This window comes from Aegilops tauschii, chromosome 1 (assembly GCF_002575655.3).
Source record: "Aegilops tauschii subsp. strangulata cultivar AL8/78 chromosome 1, Aet v6.0, whole genome shotgun sequence".
Lineage (NCBI taxonomy): Eukaryota > Viridiplantae > Streptophyta > Magnoliopsida > Poales > Poaceae > Aegilops > Aegilops tauschii.
This window is the reverse complement of record NC_053035.3, coordinates 413,568,578-413,595,397: the sequence shown is the minus strand read 5'-3', so window position 1 is coordinate 413,595,397 and position 26,820 is coordinate 413,568,578.

Sequence of the window (26,820 nt, the reverse complement as noted above, 5' to 3'; positions counted from 1 at the left end):
CTCCTAATTCAAACTTCAATTAAAATTAAAGTGGAAAATAAAAGTTTTCAAAAATTTAAACAAAAATGTTCGGTGGGTGCCAAATAATACACTGGTAATTATGGTGGAGAAAACACATTTTTATAAAATACCTAAATACTTTTAAATGAAATAAAACAGAAAAGAAAATAAATAAATAAAAAGAAAATACAACAGAAAACAGAACAGACAAAGAAAAAGAAAAAGGAGAAGCCCCCCCCACTGGACCCCTGGCCCAACTGGGCCGACCCCCGGCCCAGCCGGCCTAGCCCATCTCCCACTCGCCCTCCCCCCACCCTGTTCCCCCGACCGGGGTCGGAACAGGGGCCGGTCCCCGCCGCACCACCTCGCCGGCGACGGGGAGGATAAGGACGCCAGCTCCCCCCCGCCTCCTCGGGCCCCTCTCCCACTCACCCCCGCTCACCTCTCGGCCTCTGCGCCTCTCTCTTCCCCCCCAGATCCACGCCGCTCCTCCCTTCCTCACGCCCGACGCGGTCGCCGCCGTTCACCGTCGTTCCCACGGCCACCGTGCCCGCCTCGCCGCCCCACGGTGTCTCCAAGGACCGCCGTCGCCCGCTGCATCGTCTGGTGCAGCCCGTTGGAGACCGGAGCCCCTGCAACGACCTCCCCGAGCTCTTCTTCCCCGCACGGCCGCCGTCGATCGCCGCCCCGTTTCGCCTCCGACGAGCCTCCCCGAGCACGCTGCCGTCCCCCTACAGCCTCGCCGTGAGCTTCTCCCCCTCCTCCCCTGTCCTTTCGCTCTCGCGCGCCCCCTAGCTGCTTCCCCACGCGCGCCCGAACGCCCCGCCGCGGAGCTCGTCGCCGGCGGGTCTCCGGTGACCTTTTGGTCACGGGCTCAAGCCCGCTGCACTCCCCACAGCGCGTAGATGCCCCCCAGCCCCTCCGCTTGCTCGATAGCCCGCCGTAGCCTCGTTTCCGTCGGGCACCCATGCGCGCCGCCGCCTCCGCCGCTCGCCGGCGCCAATTCCGGCCAAGTCCGGCGAAGCCCCGGCCACCACTGGATGCGGCGCTGCGAGCTCCTTCGAATGGGCCTAGCCCCGCTCCTCCCCGAGCCCCGTAGCGCGATTCCGGCCAACTCCGGCGAGGGGCCGCCGCTGTTTTGGTCGCCGGAGTCGCTCCGGCGCCGGCCGCCGACGTGGCTGGCCTGGGGCCACCCAAGTGCCACTGCCAGTGGGCCCCGTGGGCCCCGTTGACTGGGTCAACCCAGTCAACGTGCTGACTGGGCAGGCCCAGCCACTGACATGCGGGCCCCGCCGCAAAATTAAAAAAAAAAGAGAAAAGAAAAATGTTTTTATAATTAAAACTAATTAATTAATCTAATCACTCACTGACAGGTGGGCCCAGTAGTTAATTAACTAAAAATTAATTAGTTTAATCTTCTGTTAGCCCACTGTCTATGACAGGTGGGGCCCACTGGTCAGTTTGACCTGGTCAGCCGCTCTGTTGACCTGCTGACGTCAGCATTGCCTCATGCTGACGTCATAATTCATTTTTGCTTAATTCAAATAATTCCAGAAATTCAAATAAACTTTGAAAATTCATATCTTTTAAACCGTAACTCGGATGAAAATGTTTTCTATATGAAAGTTGCTCAAAACGACGAGACGAATCCGAATACGCAGTCCGTTCGTCCACCACACCTCCCTAACCTATCGAACTAGCAACTTTCCCCCTTCGGTCCGTCTGTCCGAAAACGCGAAACATCGGGAATACTTCCCGGATGTTCCCCCCCCTTCGCCGGTACCACCTACTGTCGCGTTAGGGCACACCTAGCACCGCTCATTGTCATGTCACGCATCGTCATGCTTATGTTTGCATTGTATTTACTGTTTCTTCCCCCTCTTCTCTCTGGTAGACTACGAGACCGACACTGCTGCTGCCCAGTTCGACTACGGAGTTGACGACCCCTCCTACTTGCCAGAGCAACCAGGCAAGCCCCCCCCTTGATCACCAGATATCGCCTATTCTTCTCTATACTGCTTGCATTAGAGTAGTGTAGCATGTTACTGCTTTCCGATATCCTATCCTGATGCATAGCCTATCCTTGCTACTACTGTTGATACCTTTACCTGCAATCCTACATGCTCAGTATAGGATGCTAGATTTCCATCAGTGGCCCTACATTCTTGTCCGTCTGCTGTGCTATACTATCGGGCCGTGATCACCTGGGCGGTGATCACGGGAATATACTTATATACTACATACATGACACATGTGATGACTAAAGTCGGGTCGGCTCGTAGGAGTACCCGCAAGTGGATCTTTGTGGCGGAGCGACAGGGCAGGTTGAGACCGCCTAGGTGAGAGGTGGGCCTGGCCCTGGTCGGCGTTCGCGGTTACTTAACACGCTTAACGAGATCTTGGTATTTGATCTGAGTCTGGCCATTTGGTCTATACGCACTAGCCATCTACGCGGGAGTAGTTATGGGTATCCCGGCGTCGTGGTATCAGCCGAAGCCTTCTTGACGTCAGCGACTGAGTGGCGCGCGCCGGATTGGACTGGAACGCCACTAGGCTAGGTCTGCTTCCGGCCGCGTACGCAACGTGCAGGTGTGCATAGGGCGATGGGCCCAGACCCCTGCGCGCATAGGGTTAGACCGGCGTGCTGACCTCTCTGTTGTGCTTAGGTGGGGCTGCGACGCGTTGATCTTACGAGGCCGGGCATGACCCAGAAAAGTGTGTCCGGCCAAATGGGATCGAGCGTGTTGGGTTATGTGGTGCACCCCTGCAGGGAAGTTTATCTATTCGAATAGCCGTGTCCCTCGGTAAAAGGACGACCCGGAGTTGTACCTTGACCTTATGACAACTAGAACTGGATACTGAATAAAATACACCCTTCCAAGTGCCAGATACAACCCGGTGATCGCTCTCTAACAGGGCGACGAGGAGGGGATCGCCGGGTAGGATTATGCTATGCGATGCTACTTGGAGGACTTCAGTCTACTCTCTTCTACATGCTGCAAGATGGAGATGGCCAGAAGCGTAGTCTTCGACATGATTAGCTATCCCCCTCTTATTCTGGCATTCTGCAGTTCAGTCCACTGATATGCCCCTTTACACATATACCCATGCATATGTAGTGTAGCTCCTTGCTTGCGAGTACTTTGGATGAGTACTCACGGTTGCTTCTCTCCCTCTTTTCCCCTTTTCTTTTCTATCTGGTTGTCACAACCAGATGCTGGAGCCTAGGAGCCAGACGCCACCGTCGACGACGACACCTACGACGCTGGAGGTGCCTACTACTACGTGCAGGCCGCTGACGACGACCAGGAGTAGTTAGGAGGATCCCAGGCAGGAGGCCTTGCCTCTTCGATCGTTGCTACTTTTGTGCTAGCCTTCTTAAGGCAAACTTGTTTAACTTATGTCTGTACTCAGATATTGTTGCTTCCGCTGACTCGTCTGTGATCGAGCACTTGTATTCGAGCCCTCGAGGCCCCTGGCTTGTATTATGATGCTTGTATGACTTATTTATGTTTTAGAGTTGTGTTGTGATATCTTCCCGTGAGTCCCTGATCTTGGTCGTACACATTTGCGTGCATGATTAGTGTACGGTCAAATCGGGGGCGTCACAGAATATCATCATTTTGATTGCTCAAGGCAAAATATCCCGGCGACTTAAAGTCTTCTATCAGGGCGGGTTATCAAACCCAAAGATGGTCAATGATGAGCCATATAATCAAGGCTACATGGCCTGTGAAAGCAGTTCATACTGCCGGCTTACAAAGCCATATGCAGCAAGCGTAACATCACAAATACTTAAAGTGAAAATATCCAAGCACATAATCAAAGCACACTGGCGACTTATCGTCCAAAGCCAGGCCGGGTTAATAAACTCCGGATAAATTAATATATGAACCATAAGGCAACATAGCCCTCATCGGTTTTCAACCATGTATTAACATGTCCTAAGAAATGAATCTCAAAAAATGTTTAAATCAAATACAAATCAAAAAACAAAACAAGGCTTTCATAAGCTGCCAGGCCTTCAAGTCTAGTGCTTTTCAAGGGCCGCACAGCCGTTGAGTTAAACCTTCATTCAACCTTGTAAGCTGGGCCTCACATGACCAATCGCCGTTTTAACTCTGACAAGTCCAGGGTCTGTATAAGATTGACTGTCAAGAGTACGGCGAGTCATTCCAGGATTACCTGGGCGGAGTGGCAGACTTAAAAAAGGCAGGATAACCTAGATTTTTTGGTGAATACACCTGGCGTCTAAGCCTATTACACAGGTCAACAAAGCTCTTGTTCATTAAGAAAGAGCCCCCAAGTAATGTTTTATTCCAGGCTTACAAGCCGGATCAACAAGGGTATTCATAGCCATGCTCGATGAGCTAGAAGCCCCCAAGTGACCATCATAAGATGAGCCCATAAGAAAAGATACCCATGTTTGAACCGCGCATCATGGCAGCAAGTTATCTTTAGCAACCTTTAATTTTTCTGAGAACTCGAACTTGCGAGAGATGAATTCTTTTTGAACCAGAATTTCAAACTGGATATTGAGAGCTTCAAAGCTTTGTGAGAGACAGTTTTCCCTTGAGCCGGATTTTAAACCTGAATCCTTCATTTTAAGCCGGAAATTTTTCTGATGGCGTTTAAATTTTCATCAATATAGCAGTAACCTCCGGGACCGAGTTATCTTCCCTCCAATGACCCAGAGTTGTTGAATCTGCTGGAACTGACAAGATTTGTTGAGTCATGTCATTGTAGCCCCCGAGTCTTAAGACGACTCGGGGAGTTGTCTTGAGATTCTCCATATTTGACCGTGATATAAACCGGTATGAGCCATTCAACAACACAGTGATATAATAGTCCCTTTTGCAGTAAACAACTTGTCCTGCATTGGATAACTTGCAAGCCAAAGTAATTGCTCTTTTAAAGAAAGCAATATGTAATATAAAAATATACTGGGTGGATTTCACCTGATATGTTAAGCCAGAAATTATCCACCGCAGAGTTGATGATCACCACGGTGAAGCTGAAATCAATCACAGCCAAGTCGGCCGCGGGAGCAGACAAATGAGCTGGCCGCGGCGTTGTAAGCCAGCGCGGACGGGCGAGGCAATCACAGTTGCGGTAAACTGCGCGGACGAGCGAATCAACCACGTCATATTGATGTAAATTGGGCCTTAAAAACGACGGTTTGCACATATATTCATCGAGCATCATGGCACGGTCAGATGCTAGCGCATGATAATGGTAGCGCGAGTTATACATCCATGACACGGCCATCACTCTTGTAGTGAACAATTGTCCTGCATAAACAATATTGCATACCAAGGCAAAGATAACCTGTTCTTTGACAAAAACAATATGTGCTAATAAAACAAACTTAGATGGACATCACCTGACTTTGTCTGGATGATAAACGGAGTCATACATTCAGTCCGTAGATCAACTCCAGTAATTCAATGGCGATTTAACCACTCTCAAAGCCGAGGCAGAGTTGGCGTTGGCCGATATAAGCGGTTTGAAGCATGACCGCAGCAGAACCGGAGCTGGGCAGCTTGGAACGGACCCTCCGGGTCGTATTTTGACAAAATCAACTCAGTCCGAGTAGAGATGCAAATTCTAGAACAGCCATATCAATCTTGACCAGACCATCAATAATTGATCCATATATAGCGATCGTTGGAGAAATATGTTTTAGCTTCATATCCTTGAGAACTTCATAGGCCCTGGCTACTTTGCCAAATTTGCATAACCCATCAATAACACCACGGTAATTCTGAGCATAAAATACCAAAACTCGCTGACTCATCGCGTAAAAAATATTGGACATTTTTCCAGTCTGACCAGCTTTTGCGAGACCATTAATCAAAAAATGGAGTAACTTCAAAACGGGCGGCTCATCCGCAGAAGAGCAAGGCTCGAGGGAACCCCCGGCGAGGCTGAGGAGGAACGTGGCCGACCACAGTGGAGGTGGCCTCCCCAAACGACTCCATGGGGGCGCGATAATCGAGGTAACCCGGAGCGGCGACTCAGCAACAGTACAGGACGGCTCGGAGGCTCCGGACCATGACAGAGGCAGAGAACAGCGGCGGCTCAGCAGGGGCGCCGCCAAGTTACGACCTCAGTGGCTTCAAGCGAAGGGCGGCTCGGCAAATATTCAGGGAGGCCACAACAGCTCGGACAACGCAGAGGCAGGGCCCGGCGCGGCCCGAGGCAAAGAGCGGCCGGCCGGCAACAGAGTTCGAGGCAAACAACGGCTCAGCGAGGAACGACACAAGGGCGGCGCTCGAGGTGGCCCGAGGCTGTGGTGGTTTGCAGTGGCCCAAAGTATCCGGTGGCTCAAGGCAAAGAACACGCGACGGCAACGGCGACTTGGCAGCGCGGCGGCTTGAGCAGCGAAAGTAGAGACGAGCCAGGGGCAGCTCAAGGATGCCCCCAGCAAGGCGGAGCTATGGCAACCGGCCGACGTTGGAGTGCAGTAGAAGCAGAAACAGATTGGAGGCCGTGGCCGAGCAGGACGGAGAAGCCGCAGCTGCGGTTGGGAGGCCGTCGAGCGGAAACCAGAGGAGGCGATTCGATGTGAGTCTGAGTCTGAGTCTGAGTCCTTCTCTGGGTCGTACTTCGGTCCTGCTCCTTTTTGTTTTTTCCTTTTCCAATTTGTCTTCGCTGTGGATTAGATCGAACTTGGATTGGTCAAACCGACCGCTTGTTTTGTTTGACTCGTCGTAGCTGACGACTTCTAGTTTCCTTCGGTAGAAACTCACACGTAGATTGAATCTTTTCTTGATGCCAACACACATTGGATCAAAAAATCATAGAACTCCTCCATGGATGTTGACAGTAGTACTTCCTGCCGCGGTTGCAGGCGGCTTAGTGATTCCTTTTGTTATGACGCGGAGACAGCAGCAAAAACACGGCAACTTGATGGATTATACAGCCGGTGGCGGCGGCTCAACAGCAAACCCTAACTTCTTTGATGATACTCTTTCCAATGTTGGTTCTTCTTCTCCCGGTCAATCGCAAGCTTCTAGATCCCTGAGAGAAATCCCTCCAAGAACTCAACACCAACGTGCGTAGGCCCCACGGTGGGCGCCAACTGTCGTGGAATTGTCACGGCAGATGTCCTAGTGTGAGGACTTGTCGTGAGGCCAACGCAATTAGGTAGTAGCCTGAACGGGGTTGATCGGAATCGAGAGACGCGAGGCGGGCGAACACACAAAACAAGGGTTTAGACAGCTTCGGGCCCCGGGAAACATCATCCGGTAATAACCCTACATGCTATTTGTGGCTAGGTCTCATTATGCTCATGAGGGAGTCGCCGCATAAACTGGCTCTCCTCTTGTTGTGTCTAGCCTCCAAGACCATTCCGCCTCCTTGGGGTGCCCTACCCCTCCTTATATAAGTTGGAGGGGCGGGTTACATGTGGAGTCCCAATAGGATTAGGACTAGTCTATCTCTTAATACAAACCGGATACAAGTCCGGGTCTTGATTCCTTGTAAGGGAAATACTTCTCACGCCTTTCCTCTTAAGCCGGCCCACCATACCATGAGCCGGCCTTCCGGGCCTTGGGCCTTGTCGTCCGTCTGACCCGCCCGCCGGGTCACCAGTGAGTCGCAATGTTTAAGCGGGTTGCCCGTAAACCGCCAAGTCCGAGCGGGTCGCCAAGCTCCAGCTGGGTCATACATCCAGCGGGTTTGGAAGAGTGTCAACTTTAGATCCCACATATTTGGATAATTTTCAATCTTATGAAGTTTTTGAGAAAAGTGGGTTCGGAGAGATCATGACTTTATGTTATGATAATCCCACTATTTCGGAAGAGTGTCAACTTTGCATGCATGTGGATCATAAAGAGAATATTTTATGTGATAGTTATATTATTGAGTTTGAATACGATCCCACATGTAATTATTATGAGAGAGGAAAATATGGTTGTAGAAATCTTCATGTTACAAAATACTCTCGTTATGTTGAGATTGCTATCGTCTCTTTCTTCTCCCTTGCATATGCTAGTCTTTGCTTGTCTTGATAATTTGTTTGCCTATAAGATGCCTATGCATAGGAAGTATGTTAGACTTAGATGTGTTTTTCACGTGCTATATGATGCTCTCTTTGTGCTTCAATTCTTGTCTTTCATGTGAGCATCGTTAAAAACTATCAATGCCTAGCTAATGGCTTAAAATAAAAGTGCTTGTTGGGAGACAACCCAATATTTTTCCTTGCTATTTTCCAATAAATATTTCATCTAGCCTCTGGTTATATGTGGTTTTGTGTTTTAATTAGTGTTTGTGCCAAGTAAGACCTTTAGGATAGTTTAATAATAGTTGATTTGATCTTGCTGAAAAAACAGGAACTTATGCGCTCAGTCCAAGAATTTTTAAAAATCATAGAAACATCGAAAAATTCTGTTTTTTTACAGTATATTTATATACAAATTGCCTAGGACGTCCTAATTTTTCAGTATTTTTTGAGTTACAAAAGTATGATAACTATTCAGATTACTACAGGTTGTTCTGTTTTTCATAGATTCTATTTTTCACGTGTTGTTTGCTTATTTTGATGCATCTATGGATAGTATCGGGGGGTATGAACCATGGAATAGTTGGAATACAGTAGATGTTACACCAATATAAATAAAGAATAAGTTCACAACAGTACGAAAAGTGGTGATTTATTTTCTTATACTAATGGAGCTTACGAGATTTTCTGTTGAGTTTTGTGTTGTGAAGTTTTTAAGTTTTGAGTAAGGATTTGATGGACTATGGAATAAAGAGTGGCAATAGCCTAAGCTTGGGGATGCCCAAGGCACCCCAAGGTAATATTCAAGGACAATCAAGAGCCTAAGCTTGGGGATGCCCTGGAAGGCATCCCCTCTTTCGTCTTCGTCTATCGGTAACTTTACTTGAGGCTATATTTTTATTCACCACATGATATGTGTTTTGCTTGGAGCGTCTTGTATGATTTGAGTCTTTGCTTTTTAGTTTGCCACAATCATCCTTTCTGTACACACCTTTTGGGAGAGACACGCATGAATCGTGATTTACTAGAATACTCTATGTGCTTCACTTATATCTTTTGAGCTAGGTAAATTTGCTCTAGTGCTTCACTTATATCTTTTTAGAGCACGACGGTGGTTTTATTTTATAGAAATTGATGACCTCTCGTACTTCACTTATATTATTTTGAGAGTCTCTAAACAGCATGGTAATTTGCTTTGGTTATAAAATTAGTCCTAATATGATAGGCATCCAAGAGGGATATAATAAAAACTTTCATATAAAGTGCATTAAATACTATGAGAAGTTTGATTCCTTATGATTGTTTTGAGATATGAAGATGGTGATATTAAAGTCATGCTAGTGAGTAGTTGTGAATTTGAGAAATACTTGTGTTAAGGTTTGTGAGTCCCGTAGCATGCACGTATGGTGAACCGTTATGTAACGAAGTTGGAGCATGAGATGGTTTTTGATTGTCTTCCTTATGAGTGGCGGTCGGGGACGAGCGATGGTCTTTTCCTACCAATCTATCCCCCTAGGAGCATGCGTGTAGTACTTTGTTTTGATGACTAATAGATTTTTGCAATAAGTATGTGAGTTCTTTATGACTTATGTTGAGTCCATGGATTATACGCAATCTCACCTTTCCGCCATTGCTAACCTCTTTAGTACCGCGCAACTTTCGCCGGTACCATAAACTTACCATATACATTCCTCAAAACAGCCACCATACCTACCTATTATGGCATTTCCATAGCCATTCCGAGATATATTGCCATGCAACTTTCCGTCGTTCTGTTTATTATGACACGCATCATCATTGTCATATTACTTTGCATGATCATGTAGTTAACATTGTATTTGTGGCAAAGCCACCGTTCATCATATTTTTTATACATGTCGCTCTTGATTCATCGCATCCCGGTACACCGCCAGATGCATTCACATAGAGTCATATTTTGTTCTAGTACCGAGTTGTAATTTTTGAGTTGTAAGTAGATAAAAGTGTGATGATCTTCATTATTAGAGCGTTGTCCCATGTGAGGAAATAAAAAGAGAGATAAAAGGCCAAATAAAAAAATAGAAGGCCCAAAAAATGAGAGAAAAAGATAGAAGGGACAATGTTACTATCCTTTTGCCACACTTGTGCTTCAAAGTAGCACCATGATCTTCATGATAGAGAGTCTCCTATGTTGTCACTTTCATATACTAGTGGGAATTTTCATTATAGAACTTGGCTTGTACATTCCAACGACGGGCTTCCTCAAAACGCCCTAGGTCTTCATGAGCAAGCAAGTTGGATGCACACCCACTTAGTTTTCTTCTTGAGCTTTCATAAACTTATAGCTCTAGTGCATCCGTTGCATGGCAATCCCTACTCACTCACATTGATATCTATTAATGGGCATCTCCATAGCCCGTTGAAATGCCTAGCTGATGTGAGACTATCTCCTTTCTTTTTGTCTTCTCCACAACCACCGTCTATTCCACCTATAGTGCTATGTCCATGGCTCACGCTCATGTCTTGCGTGAAAGTTGAAAAGGTTTGAGAACATCAATAGTATGAAACAATTGCTTGGCTTGTCTTCGGGGTTGTGCATGATTTGAATATTTTGTGTGATGAAGATGGAGCATAGCCAGACTATATGATTTTGTAGGGATAATCTTTCTTTGGACATGTTATTTTGAGAAGACATAATTATTTTGTTAGTATGCTAGAAGTATTATGGCTTTTATGTCAATATTAAACTTTTCTTTTGAATTATACGAATCTGAACATTCATGCCACAATAAAGAGAATTACATGGATAAATATGCTAGGTAGCATTCCACATAGAAAATTATGTTTTTATCACTTACCAACTCGAGGACGAGCAGGAATTAAGCTTGGGGATGCTTTATACGTCTCCAATATATCTAATTTTTTTGATCGTTCCATGCTATTATATTATCTGTTTTGGATGTTTTATATGCATTAATATGCTATTTTATATGATTTTTGGGACTAACCTATTAACCTAGAGCCTAGTGCTAGTTCCTGTTTTTTTCCTTGTTTTAGAATTTCGCAGAAAAGGAATACCAAACAGAGTCCAAATGGAATGAAACTTTCGCGATGATTTTTCTTGGACCAGAAGACACCCAGGAGACTTGGAGTGCAAGTCGGAAGAGCCATGAGGCGGCCACAAGGGTGGAGGGCACGTCCCCCGACCTTGTGGGCCCCTCGGTGACCCCCTGACCTAGATCTTCCTCCTATATATTCTCAAATATCCCAAAAACTTCTAGGGGAGCCACGAAACCACGTTTCCACCGCCGCAACCTTCTGTACCCGTGAGATACCATCTAGGGGCCTTTTCGGGCGTCCTGCCGGAGGTGGATTCAATCACGGAGGGCTTCTACATCAACACCATTGCCTCTCCGATGAAGCTTGAGTAGTTTACCACAGACCTACGGGTCCATAGCTAGTAGCTAGATGGCTTCTTCTCTCTCTTTGATTCTCAATACAAAGTTCTTCTCGATGTTCATGGAGATCTATTCGATGTAATACTCTTTTGTGGTGTGTTTGCCGAGATCCGATGAATTGTGGATTTATGATCAACTTATCTATGAATATTATTTGAATCTTCTCTGAATTCTTTTATGCATGATTTGATATCTTTGCAAGTCTCTTCGAACTATAGATTTTGTTTGGCTAACTAGATTGGTTTTTCTTGCAATGGGAGAAGTGCTTAGCTTTGGGTTCAATCTTGCGGTGCTCGATCCTAGTGACAGAAGGGGAACCGACATGTATTGTATTGTTGCCATCGAGGATAAAAAGATGGGGTTTTCATCATATTGCTTGAGTTAATTCCTCTACATCATGTCATCTTGCTTAAGGCGTTACTCCGTTCTTTATGAACTTAATACTCTAGATGCATGCTGGATAGCGGTCGATGTGTGGAGTAATAGTAGTAGATGCAGGCAGGAGTCGGTCTACTTGACACAGACATGATGCCTATGCTCATGATCATTGCCTTAGATATCGTCATAACTTTTGCGCTTTTCTATCAATTGCTCGGCAGTAATTTGTTCACCCACCGTAATAATTTCTATCTTGAGAGAAGCCTCTAGTGAAACCTATGGCCCCCGGGTCTATTTTCCATCATATAAGTTTCTGATCTATAATTTCAGTTTCCTATTTACTTTCTTTGCAATCTTTTGCTTTTCGTTCCATAAACCAAAAATATCAAAAACATTACTTTACCGTTTATCCATCTCTATCAGATCTCACATTACAAATAACCGTGAAGGGATTGACAACCCCTTTATCGCGTTGGGTACAAGTTGGTGTTTGTTTGTGCAGGTATTCGGTGGCTTGCGCGTTGTCTCCTACTGGATTAATACCTTGGTTCTCAAAAGTTGAGGGAAGTACTTACTTTACATTGCTGCATCACCCTTTCCTCTTCAAGGGAAAAACCAACGCAAGCTCAAGAGGTAGCATAGGGCACCCCCAGGCTTGTGCCTGCCTGGTGGGCCCCTCTGGTGTTTATTCCACCAATATTTTTTATATATTGCAAAATAATTCTCCGCAAATTGTCAGGTCATTTGGAGTTGTGCAGAATAGGTATCTTTGATGTCGCCCTTTCTGTTGGGAATCGTTGCATGGAAAACAAAAAAAATTCTACGCACACGCAATGATATATCCATGGAGATGCATAGCAACGAGAGCGAAGAGTGTGTCTACGTACCCTCGTAGACCGTAGGCGGAAGCGTTTGACAACGCGGTTGATGTAGTCGAACTTCTTCGTGTTCCAACCGATCGAGTACCAAACGTACGGCACCTCCGCGTTCATCACACATTCAGCTCGATGACGTCATGCGCCTTCTTGATCCAGCAAGACGGCGAGGTAGTGGATGAGTTCCGGCAGCACGACGGCGTGGTGACAGTGATGGTGAAGCCATCTCCACAGGGCTTCGCCTAAGCACTACACAAATATGACCAGGGGTGTAAACAGTGGAGGGGGGCGCCGCACACGGCTAAGATAATGTTCTGGTGTGTGCTAGGTGCCCCCCTCCCAGATATATATAGGTGGGAGGGAGAGAGTGATACGTCTCCATCGTATCTAGTTTTCCAAACACTTTTGCCCTTGTTTTGGACTCTAACTTGCATGATTTGAATGGAACTAACCCGGACTGACGCTGTTTTCAGCACAATTGCCATGGTGTTATTTTTGTGCAGAAATAAAAGTTCTCGGAATGACCTGAAACTTCATGGAGAATATTTTTGGAATATATAAAAAATAATGGCGAAAGAATCAAGACCAGGGGCCCACACCCTGTCCACGAGGGTGGGGGCGCGCCCCCTGTCTCGTGGGCCCCCTGAGGCTCCACCGACCTCAACTCCAACTCTATATATTCACGTTCGGGGAGAAAAAATCAAAGAGAAGGATTCATCGCGTTTTAAAATACAGAGCCGCCGCCAAGCCCTAATCTCTCTCGGGAGGGCTGATCAGGAGTCCGTTCAGGCCTCCGGAGAGGGGAATCCGTCGCCGTCGTCATCATCAACCTCCCTCCATCACCAATTTCTTGATGCTCACCGCCGTGCGTGAGTAATTCCATCGTAGGCTTGCTGGACGGTGATGGGTTGGATGAGATTTATCATGTAATCGAGTTAGTTTTGTTAGGGTTTGATCCCTAGTATCCATTATGTTCTGAGATTGATGTTGCTATGACTTTGCTATGCTTAATGCTTGTCACTAGGGCCTGAGTGCCATGATTTTAGATCTGAACCTATTATGTTTTCATGAATATATGTGAGTTCTTGATCCTATCTTGCAAGTCAATAGTCACCTACTATGTGTTATGATCCGGCAACCCCGAAGTGACAATAATCGGGACCACTTCCGGTGATGGCCGTAGTTTGAGGAGTTCATGTATTCACTAAGTGTTAATTCTTTGGTCCGGTATTCTATTAAAAGGAGGCCTTAATATCCCTTAGTTTCCAATAGGACCCCGCTGCCACGGGAGGGTAGGACAAAAGATGTCATGCAAGTTCTTTTCCATAAGCACGTATGACTATATTCGGAATACATGCCTACATTACATTGATGAACTAGAGCTAGTTCTGTGTCACCCTATGCTATAACTGTTGCATGAGGAATCGCATCCGACATAATTATCCATCACTGATCCAATGCATACTAGCTTTTCACATATTGATCTTTGCTTATTTACTTTACCTTTGCCACTGTTACAATTACTACAAAACTGCTACTGTTACTTTTGCCACCATTACCGTTACTTCCATACTACTTTGCTACTAAATACTTTGCTGCAGATATTAAGTTTTCCAGATGTGGTTGAATTGACAACTCAACTGCTAATACTTGAGAATATTCTTTGGCCCCCCTTGTGTCGAATCAATAAATTTGGGTTGAATACTCTACCCTCGAAAACTGTTGCGATCCCCTATACTTGTGGGTTATCAAGACTATTTTCTCGCGCCGTTGCCGGGGAGAATAGCTCTATTCTTTGAGTCACTTGGGACTTATATCTGCTGATCACTATGAGGAACTTGAAAGACGAAAAAACCAAGATTTGTCCCTCAACTATGAGGGGAGGTAAGGAACTGCCATCTAGCTCTGCACTTGATTCACCTTCTATTTTGAGTAAACTTGCGACACCTAAACCTGCTTCTGCTATTAATTCTGATATGTCGCATGTTATTGATGATGCCACTTCTACTATGCATGATACTTATGATGAAACTACTTCTATGCTTGATAATACTGTGCCACTAGGTGAATTTCTTGATGAACAACTTGCTAGGGCTAGAGAGAATGAAATTATTGAAACTGATAATATTGATGAAAGTGATGATGAAGATTCTCCCCTTAGATATGAATTGCCTGTTGTGCCTGAGGGTTATGTTATGGATGAAGAAACTGCTAGAGACTTTCTTGCTTGCAATGATAGATATGATCTTAAGAAATTATTAGCTAAGCTGAAAGAAAAATCTTTGAATGCTAGAATGAAATATGACCCTGCTTTTGCTACTTCACCTATCTGTATTTCCGATAAGGATTATGATTTCTCTATCGACCCTAAGATAATTACTTTGGTTGAATCTGATCCTTTTTATGGCTATGAATCTGAAACTGTTGTGGCACATCTTACTAAACCAAATGATATAGCCACCCTATTCACTAATGATGAGAAAACTCGCTACTACTATATCCTTAAATTATTTCCGTTCTCATTAAAGGGTGATGCTAAAGCATGGTTTAATTCTCTTGATCTTGGTTGTGTGCGTAGTCCCCAGGATATGATTTATTACTTCTCTGCTAAAATTTTCCCCGCTCGTAAGAAACAAACTGCCTTAAGGGGAATATATAATTTTGTGCAAATTGAAGAAGAGAGTCTCCCACAAGCTTGGGGGAGGCTTCTCCAATTACTTAATGCTTTGCCTGATCATCCTCTCAAGAAAAATGAAATACTCTTTTATAATGGACTAACCGATGCTTCCAGAGACCACCTGGATAGTTGTGTTGGTTGTGTTTTCAGGGAAAGAACTGTTGATCAAGCTAAATTGCTATTGAACAATATGTTGAGTAATGAAAATGATTGGACACTTCCTGAACCAACTCCTAAACCAACTCCGAAGAAAAGGGGTATTCTATTTCTCAGTCCTGAAGATATGCAAGAGGCAAAGAAATCTATGAAAGAGAAGGGTATTAAAGCTGAAGGGGTTAAGAATTTACCACCTATTGAAGAAATACATGGTCTTGATAACCCAACACAAGTAGTAAAGGTAAATTCTCTCTATAGGTTTGATGAAGGTGATATTCCTCGTTATAAGTCTGCTAGCCAATGCTTAGATGAGTTTGATAATTTTATTGTTAAACAAGAAAACTTCAATGCTTATGTTGGTAGAAAATTGAAACGTAATGCTTATATGATTGAACACTTGAGTGATTATATGTCTAGAGTTAAACGTGAACTTAAACTTATTAGTAAACATGCTTCTATGGTTACCACTCAAGTAGAACAAGTGCTTAAAGCTCAAAATGATTTGCTCAATGAATTAAATAATAAGAAGAATGATAATGCTGTTAGAGTTATGACTAGAGGGGGTAAAATGACTCAGGAACCTTTGTATCCTGAGGGCCACCCAAAGAGAATTGAGCAAGATTCTCAGAGAACTAATGTTGATGCACCTAGTCCTTCTAAAAGAAGAAAAAGAAAAATGATAGGACTTTGCATGCTTCTAGCGAACCTGTTGTAGACACACACTAGTAAAAAAAGACACATCCGTGACATTTTGGGCCGAACAATTTTTTTTCTGTCATACATATGACACTTCTATGACGATAATTGTGACAAAACCCGGTATCATCATAGATGTGGTGGGCTCCTACTTCTATGACAAAAAATCATGACAGAAAATGGGCTTTTCGTCCTGGGCGGGCCAGAGACGCAGCTGCATGGCATTCTTTGGGCCGTCCATGACGGAAAAAACCGTGGTAGAAGCAAGGGGGAGGAAAATTTCGGGGAGTTCCCGGTTACGGTGGGAGGTTGGGGGCCGAGCGATGCGCGTTTCTCTCATACACGTACGCGCGTGTGTGCGAGGCATTGGCTCTTACTGAACCCGAGCGAGGCGTTGGGCTCTAACCAAACCCGAGCGATTGCACTGCAGGCTACGCATTACTGAACCCGAGCGATCGATCGATGGCTGTTAACTGAACCCGATCGAGCGATTCCTTCGCTACTGCTGCTAATTGAAGCCGATCGATGCTGCCTCTGGGATGAATAGTGAGCGTTGCGGGGGGGGGGGGGGGTTGGATGAACAGTGAGCGGTGGCGTTGCCTCTGGATGAACAGGATCCCGTGGTGTGGTGGAGGGCTGGATGAACAGTAGACAGTGGAGGGGTGCCCGTGGAGGGGTGGTTGAACAGGGCCCCGTGGTGTGGAGGGCTGGATGAACAGTAGACGGTGGAGGGGTGCCCGTGGAGGGGTGGTTGAACAGGGCCCCGTGGTGTGGAGGGCTGGATGAACAGTAGACGGTGGAGGGGTGCCCGTGGAGGGGTGGTTGAACAGGACCCCGTGGTGTGGAGGGCTGGATGAACAGTAGACGGTGGAGGGGTGCCCGTGGAGGGGTGGTTGAACAGTAGCCGGTGGAGTAGCGCGCGGTGGAGGCTCGATGAACAGGAGCCCGTGGAGGCTGGAGGAGGTCGACGGTAGCCCGTGGAGGCTGGAGGAGGTCGACGGTGGAGATGAACAGTATCCCGTGGAGTCCCGTTTTGCAGTACGCCACACCTCTCCCGATGAACATGACCCCCGTTTCGACCGTAGGAGGTCCGTTTCGTCCGTTTTGCGGTACGCCACACCCCTCCCGATCAACAGGACCCCCGTTTCGACCGTAGGAGGTCCGTTTCGTCCGTTTTGCGGTACGCCACACCCCTCCCGATCAATATGACCCCCGTTTCGACCGTAGGAGGTCCGTTTCCTCTGTTTTGCGGTACGCCACACCCCTCCCGATCAACAAGACCCCCGTTTCGACCGTAGGAGGTCCGTTTCCTCCGTTTTGCGGTACGCCACACCCCTCCCATGAACACGACGCATTCCGTTGCCTCCCCATGAACACGACGCATTCCGTTGCCTCCCCATGAACACGACGATGACGCTGTTTCTCCGTTCTGACCTAGCCATGTACACGAGCCCTCGTCGTACGTATGCGCGAGTAGGCGTTCGAGACCCTGCCCGTATGTACGTACGTGGCCGTATTTTCTTTCTTGCACCATGGCCGCTGTACGTACGTGTACATGCTACGTGCGCGCCTCTACTACGACACGTACGCGCCTCTACTACGACAGGTGCATGCCTCTATATCGACCAGTATATATGTACATACACGTTCGCGACCAGAATGACAACGCTACGTACGCTTCGACCAGGTGGGTCCTGACTGTCAGGCACTTCCTTTCCTGCGAATATGTAGCTGGGGGGTCCCAGCAGTCAGGGGGGTGAATCGTTTTGGTTTTTTTTGCCCGAACGCACTTCCTTGCGTGCGAAGATGTAGCTGGTGGGTCTGAGCAGTCAGGGGGGCGAATCGTTTTTTTGCCCGGACGCACTTCCTTGCGTGCGTAGGTCTAGCTGGTGGGTCCCAGTAGTCAGGGGGGAAACGTTTTTTTGCGAAATACTGTGGCCCGTCTGGTGGGTCCCTGCTGTCAGGTGGAGGAATCATTATTTTCCGCGTAATAAGGAGGCACTTCCTTGTTGCCGCCGTGGACCCAGCTGTCAGCCTCTCCACGTACAGTCCACGTCCGATGGAAGTCGTTCCTTGACCACGTTGACCACGCCGCGCCAAGAGCACCAGGGCGGTGGACGACGGCGAGGCCTAGGAAGGGGACGACGCGGAGCCGGTGAAGACGCGACAGTGGATGCCCACGCGGAGAGGAGTATGAGGGTTCACTCGTTCGGCTGCGGTTTGAGGCTGCCGTCGCCGCAGGGCCTGGCCAGCGGTGGGAATAGTAGGGGGCGGTGAGGCCTCCGCGGCAGCACAGCCGGCCACGGGAGGCAGGAGCAGGCGGCACGACCGGCGCTGCTTTGGGCGGCTGGAGCAAGAAGACCAGAGGTTGAAGAAGCACTACGGCCGTTGGATGGACATCGTACGGTCACTGGAGCTAGAATCGTTCATATTGACTAAGTTGACAGAGCCCTCCATCCCCGTCAACTTAGTAGGCCCACAAGTCAGCCTCCCACCAAGGTGGGTTCCAGCTAGCAAAGGGAGTATTCATTTTTTGTGCGTAATAAGGAGGCACCTCCGGTGGGTCCGAGCTGACAGCGGGGGGAACGTTTTTTTCGTGAAATACGGTGGCCCGTCCGGTGGGTCCCAGCAGTCAGGGGGGAAACATTTTTTTCACGAAATAAGGTGGCCCGTCCGGTGGGTCCCCGCTGTCAGGTGGAGGAATAATTATTTTGCGCGCAATAAGGAGGCACTTCCTTGCGGCCGCCGTGGACCCAGCTGTCAGCCTCTCCACGTACAGTACTCTTCCGATGGAAGTCGGTCGTTGACCACGTTGACCACGCCGCGCCGAGAGCACCAGGGCGGTGGACGACATCGAGGCCTAGGAAGGGGACGACACGGAGCCAGGGAAGACGTAACAGTGGAAGCCCGCGCGGAGAGGAGTACGAGGGTTCACTGGTTCGGCTGCGGTGTGAGGCTGCCATCGCCGCAGAATAACAGGGGTGTGGGTGAGTGGAGGGATGGCCTGACCAGCAGTGGGAGTAGTATGGGGGCGGTGAGGCCTCCGCGGCAGCACAGCCGACCACGGGAGGCAGGAGCAGGCGGCACGACCGGCGCTGCTTTGGGCGGCTGGACCAAGAAGACCAGAGGTTGAAGAAGCACTACGGCCGTTGGATGGACATCGTACGGTCACTGAAGCTAGAATCCTTTATATTGACTAAGTTGACAAAGCCCTTGGTACGCTCCAACTTAGTAGGCCCACAGGTCAGCCTCCGAAATGGTGCGCCCCAGATGTCAGGGGGAGGAATCATTTTTTGGGCGGCCGAAGCTAAGAATATCCGAGACTGAAGAAGAAGCACGACATCTGTTGGATAGACATCCAACGGCCACTGCTGCTAGAACCGTGTGTTAACTATAATAAGTTGACAAAGCCTTGCATACGCGTCAACTTATTTTTTAGGGGACGCGTCACTTAGTAGGCCCACAAGTGTGTGGCAGAGAACTTATAGCCCATTTGCGTTTTGTAAGAATGTACAGCCCATTTTTGAATTCTAATGGAATTTACAACATCCCATTTATAGTTTGTTAAAAGTACAACCCATTTTCTAGCTAGGACAACGATTAATAATTCCAACCAACCATTGAAGACAGAATTCAATAAAATTTCCCACATTTTGATGGGATCTGAAATATTTTTATCCCGAAATTTCTAGTCAGATTAAATATAAATTTGTATTACATAAAAATCAAACAAAACATTGCGCGCGCAACAATGAAAATTTAAGATTTTCAAAATCCATAAATAATATTTTATAAACTAATTTCGTGTTTGGTGCATTTTTTTATAGTTACTGCCCAGTTTTTATAATTACATCCCATTTATTATTTTTTAAAGCCCATTTTCCTGTTAAGCCTAATGCATCCCTCCTAGGAAAGATTTGCAGCCCAGCGGGGCGAAGAATAACAAGTTGACCTTGCCTGGGTATTCCTCAAAAAGACATATAGCTGGGCTAGCCATTTTCATCTTGAAAAAATTAGTATCTGGGCTGGATATCTGGCCTGGGCTAGACGGGCCACAGCCTGCCCAGTTAATACCCTGCTCTCCTCTGAACAACAATGAAATCATCACCAAGAAAAACTCTGCAGTGCTCACGCCTCAAAAACACAAATACTGCTCGAGCTGCTTGGTCCCAGCTGTCGGCCGCACCTTGTGCAATTCTCTCGTTTATATTGACTACATAGGTTGACAATGGTGTGGGACCGTGATGTCAGGAAACCAGGAGAAAGCAAAAAAAATATAGTTGTACATAATAAGGAGGCACTTGCGTACGTATAGCTATGGCCCTAGTGGGTCCCTAGTGTCATCCAATCAAAATAAAGTCATCTCCTGAATCCTCATGTTCGTTGATGATGTTAACAATGCTCGGCGCCACGGCGAGTGCAACAACTCGAAGGACAACGGAGAGGGCCTCGCGGGCCCTACGGATGGTCTGATACAGCGCCCGCTGCTCATTCAGGAAGCCAGGATCATCGGACACCTATGAGCACCTTCGAGAAACTGAGACGGCATGAAAAGGCAAGGCCGCGCTTGGGAGCTCTGGTTTATTTCAAACCTGTATTAACATACAAGTGTAATTTACTCGTCATCGGAAACAACGCGTAAAATACAGGCGTAATGAAACCGAGGGCCCGAGGTCTGTAAGTAAAACCGGAGGGTTACGCGTGTAATTTGAGAGACCAGTGTATATTTTACGAGCACTGCTATATGGATGACATTACCAGACGATACATGCACGACGTGCGTATCATGCCATCCATGGGCAAGGCTGAAACAACAGCTAATGGCTGGATTAGCAATCGTCCGAGTGTCATTCATCATTTTTATCGTGTGTGAAGTACTTCCGATATTTTACTAGTCGAAATCGACCAACCAAGCGCGTTCGCCCGAGACCATCTGCTTTAATTTACAAGCGTCAGTTTTACAAGCGGTTTTGGTTGGAAAACGACGATCCAATCATGGCCTAATATCATGAGTTGGTCGGAAGATCATATGGTTTCATGTCTAACCTACCCGACTTGTCGTATAGGCTATGAATGAAACATCAGACGATGAACTTCTTAAGCACGGAAACAACAGAAGAGGATGATCTTCTTAACAAGCAAATCACTGGCATTAGATCGACATGCAAAACAATACGAAGCATTATTCTCAGGAGGCACGGTGAACAGCTCGTGATGCCGCATGCCACAACATTCCAAGCTCAACTTTGCAATCAGACACAAGGCCTGGCATTACATAGACAATATTCAGAACAAACTCTTAACACAGGAATATCTCAGCAGAGTAACTATTTACTTCTAAACTGAACACAGGAATAGGTAAAAACACTCGACACTGCTCACAGCAAGGGCGTCCCACTCAAAAATATCAAACGCATGTCTTCTAGCTAACATCAATGAGCAAATTTTGACAAGGTTTTCCAATTCCAATATATTAAACTAACGTCTTCTTGCTAACGTCAATGATTAAACTTTGACAAGCTTTTCCCATTCAAAATATGTAATGCCCATGATTGTGGAGTCCTGTCGTAGCTTCTTGTACTTGTTTGGGCACTTTTTGCCCAGGGCACTCCATGTGTTGTTAAATTGCCAATGGTCTCTGCAGACTAGTCATGTCACCGGTGTCTAATAATACTCTGTAAAGCTTCTCGGTCATTCCTTCTATAATGTAGCGCAAACAGTGACTGCTTCTTTCTGCAAAGTGGAACGACCAACTGGACCCAGTAATGCAGCAGTTTGCCTTGGACACATTGGCTCCTTTTGTGCAGTTCAACTAAAATCGAAGTCGGAATAAAACCGAGCTTTAATTTTGATATCCCTGTAAGCAACAATAGGTATAAGGGAAACAATTACTGAGAAATAACGGTTGATGACTTGTACTCCTAGAAGAAAAGCATCTACTGATCTACTTTATCTTAATGGGAAACAAAGCAGGAGAGTAGCATTCTCCATCAGTGTGATTCATTCATATTGACTGAGACATTATCCTAACAATGCCTTGTTTCAACATGTATAAAGAACGACAAAGCAGAAAAGTACCATTCCTACAACAATGCAACTGATTCATTTTAACAGAGACATTATCTTAACAATACCTTGGTTAAACATGTAGAAAGAACTACAAAGCAGGATAGTACCATTCCTAACAATTGTTGCAGTTTTGAACTAAGATTCAGTAGTTAATTAATTCTGAGAGTGGCATTGATTAATTTTACCAGCGGCATTAGATTAACGAAACGCATAAACAGTTCCAGGGGAGAGTGGGTGCAACAACAGTATGTGCTTCCATCTACTTATAAAGGGGGTGATGCAGAGTTTTTTGTAACAAAGCAACAAGCATCATGTCTGGGTTGGTCCCATTTTTGTTCACTACTTAATGGGAAAAGACAGCAATACAGTAGCTTCAATTCAACATTTATTTAAAACAGTACCAATACAAGTAGCACAACATCTCAAAGCACACTGCACAATCATGTGGATGAAGGCCTGTACTGACCTTTCATGAGACGGACAAGATAAAATACGAATCTGCCAACACGAATAGGAAATCCAATCTCGTTTTGTGCAGTTGTAGTGAAATCAAGCAAAGTGTTTCACGTAGCGAAGCAAAATGTCGCAATAGCAACAAGTTGAATAGATATCCCTGTTTAAACAGAGGCAAAAAAGGAATCAATTACTGGCTAATAAAGGAGGATGAAACATGTGGCCACAAAAATAGTAATCCCGCCAATCCCTAACAAGTGTTGCAGTTTTGAAATAAGATTCAGTAGTTAATTCTGAGAGTGGCATCAATTACTGGCTTATAAAGGGGGTGATGCTGAATTTGTTGTAACAAAGCAACAAGCATCATGTCTGGGTTGGTCCCATTTTTGTTCACTACTTAATGGGAAAAGACAGCAATACAATAGCTTCAATCCAACATTTATTTAAAACAGTACCAAAACAAGTAGCACAACATCTCAAAGCACACTGCACATCATGTGGTTGAGACCAAGATTTGAAACAACTCGCCACGAAGACTGGAAACAAATCTCGATCTCCTTTTGTGCAGTTCCACCAAAATTAAGCAAAGTCACCGGTGTGACATTCAAGTTGAACTGCACAAAACACTCTTAAAACATAAGTGTTTCGAGTAGCGAAGCAAAATGTCGCAATAGCAACAAGTTGAATCGATAGCCCTGTTTTAACAGAGGCAAAAAGGAAACAATTACTTGCCGATAAAGGAGGATGAAACAAACGGTGACAGAAAGAAGCATCTAACTTATCTTGGATGGAAAACAAAGTAGGACAGTAGCATTTCTAAAACGGTTGCATTGATTCATATTAAGAGAGACATTCTCTTGAAACAACATTCATTAAAAAATGTAATTTACTTTTAACAGTGGCATTGCTTCAATTTTTCGGCGGCATTCTTAGATTAACAACAGCAAAATAGCTGTATGGGACATGCCAGCACCATGTGCGTCCACACGTATAAATGGGTGATGCAGAGTATGTAGCCAAGCAGCATATATGCGCTGGTCCCATATTTGTTCTCTTTGAACCTTCTTCCTATGTGAGGGCATCAAATCTAGTCCTGCACAAACTACCCGACCCCCCAGTTTCTTTCCCTTTTCAACAAAGAGATCGGTTCCTTACAGATGTGTGTACTGGGTTACCCCCCTTTTTCCCTTTTCGACCTACAAAGCGGCTGGATAGCCAGTCTATACTACTTTTCGCCCCTCCTTTCCTCATTGAACCACGTCCTAGATTCTTGATCCAGCCCACCGCACCCTTCTTTCCTCTTTGAACCAAGACCTAGATTCGACTACAGATCGAAAAAGATCCACACGCAGCTAGAGCAACGATGTTGCGATCCAACGAAACGAAACGTTGGTTTCTCTCCGTTTCCATTTTTTCTCCGGAAAAACGGAAACTTTCCACTCCATTTTCATTCCTATTCCAAGGTTGGCCCGTTACAACATTCCATCAAATACAAAGGAAAACTAACACGCATGCTGATGCATCTCAATGATTCACAGATCATAACCAATATTTACTTCACAACTAAAGAAAAAAGTTGTGAGAGCGTGTACGAAAGAAAAACTACTGATGGGGTCACTACGACTTAAACCCTAAACCCTAAACATGATTTAATTTCCTGGCCAGGTAGAACCTGTCGAAGGAAAGACGGCTGGCACCCTCGGATCATACGATGCTTTTGTGCAGTTCCACTAAAATCGACCTGAGCATCCCTGATGGCAAAGATATTGAAGAAGTGTGATTAGAATAATAGTACTGGCACTAGTTCATGAGACATAAACTCATCACAAGTAGAAGCCGGTAGAAGTAGAGAAAGATCGACATGGAGATGGAGCTACGGCAGTGGAGCAAGCCGGCTCCAAAAGGAAGATGGACTACCTGGGACGTCGGGCTGTAGCTAGAAGGGCGGTTGGGACGCGACATCGGCCCATACCGCGGTGACCCCCGATTGGGACGCACCGACTGTGGGTTTTCTCCCTCGCCGATGTCGACCGCGTCTATGCAGAACATTGTTCCCTTCCCCCAGCTGCGGGATCAGGCCCGTCGTTCTATGCTTGTGAAGAGAGCAACCTAAGCAAGCAGGCTTGTAGCTTAGGCTCCTGCTAGTGTATATATATAGTGGTTTTCTTTTTCTCTCCATATCAACCATTTTATATTGCGTATGTGTCATTCAAGAGTGAAATGATGGTTGCTTCTTCCGACTAACTTACTGTGTGATTTGACTGCTCCTTAGTGGCCCCTACACGTACTCTCCCTACGTGTATGTAACAGTCACACGTACACATGGACGCAAAAACGCGCGCGACGCCCTAATGCATGCATGTCCGAGCACACGACGGAACACACATGGTCACGCTCAAGTGCTCAACCTACACGTGCATGCACACACATACTCAGTCAGGGTGAGCTAGTGATCGTATAAACACCGGAAAATATATATATTGAGTGCAATGAGCGTATTATGAAGTCCACTGACCGTATTTTTACAAATATACAGTGACAGACAGTGTATTTATCTCGTTTGAAATTAAGCCATATTAACCGGAGAGGAGGCAGTATGGACTAGCTTTACTTTGCTGTGTCCCGTCAACTTGCCGAACGAGGAGAAGGTTGCAGGACGGGAGAAGCTTGCGCGCGGTGGCTCACAGGACAAGGAGAAACTTTTGACTAATGCAAGCTCTCCCTCGCTCAGGCGGTGGACGTGCAACAGTTAATTCAGTGTCAGATTGCCAGAAGCATACACTATACTACTAGTGCTATTATTGTTCGACTTCCCGAATAGGCGAACAACCAAGCGCAAAGTTTACTAGTACTACTACTATAGTCTATAAAGGTACGTACTATACTAGTACTAGGAACCGGATGGAGGAGCGTCTGTACTCTTATTATAATTTTAAAATGTGATAAAGCAATCTTCAACACATTTGGTTCTCTTCGAGGGTTCTCGCATGTGATAATGGAAGTTGATTGCATGGAACACTCGCCACAATTCTCGCTTAATTCTGGCTCATATCCTATTACAAATAGTAGCGCTCGGTAATATTTCCTCTTTTTTGTTATTCAGCATGTAAACAGGCCAGCAAACCTTGCGGCGCATCTTCGTGCGAAGCGTGCTTGCTGCACTTTGAATGTGGCCGAGAGCTGGCTTGATGAAACACCTCGCTTCCTACTTTTTTTGCGGGGTACCTCGCTTCCTAGTGACCAGTGTCTTGGCTGATCGTCCTAAGAATGCTTATATATGAATAAAGCTCTCTCATTTACCCGCAAAAAAGATTAAGCCATATTAACCGGAAAGGAGGGAGTATGTACTAGCACTACTTTTTGGTGTGTCCCGTCAACTCGTAGAACGAGGAGAAGCTTACAGGACAAGGTGAAGCTCGCTTACGCCTTTTGACTAATGCAACCTACCCTCGGTGGACATGCACCAGTCCATTCGGTGTCAGATTGTTAGAGGCATACACTGTAGTACCCAACATGCGGAGTACCATCATTGTTCGACTTCACGAAGAGGCGAAGAGCCAAGCGCAGTAGTACGAGTAGTACTACTACTAGAACCGCATGGTGGAGCGTCTGTACTCTTATTTTTTTATCTCTGATAAAGTACATGTTTATTCCGGAGAAGGGCGGAAAACGGCAGCCCAACATGTAATGAATGATATCGATCAACCAACCATGCTCGAATATATCTTGGCCTCCGTGCGAGCCCGTCTGTGTGTTCTCGCTCCTCGTCTCTCTCAAGGAATGGCGGGTTTGCTCTTTGCCGTCAATTGAGACCGGTTTGCTCACACTCCTATCCCACATGTCAGTGATATGCCAAGAGGAGGTGCGTTGACCGACTGGCCATACGCGTACTTGGTTTTGCACCTTCATACTACTCCTCCCTCCGTCATAGTTTACAGGGCGCGCTTCATTATGATGCATTTATCTCAATGCATTGCCACCACCAGAGAGACTTTAGACGCGTTTGGTTTAATGCTCAATTAATTAGGGCGTGGTAACCGCAATCAAGTCCACAATTTTCTCTCCATGTACTGT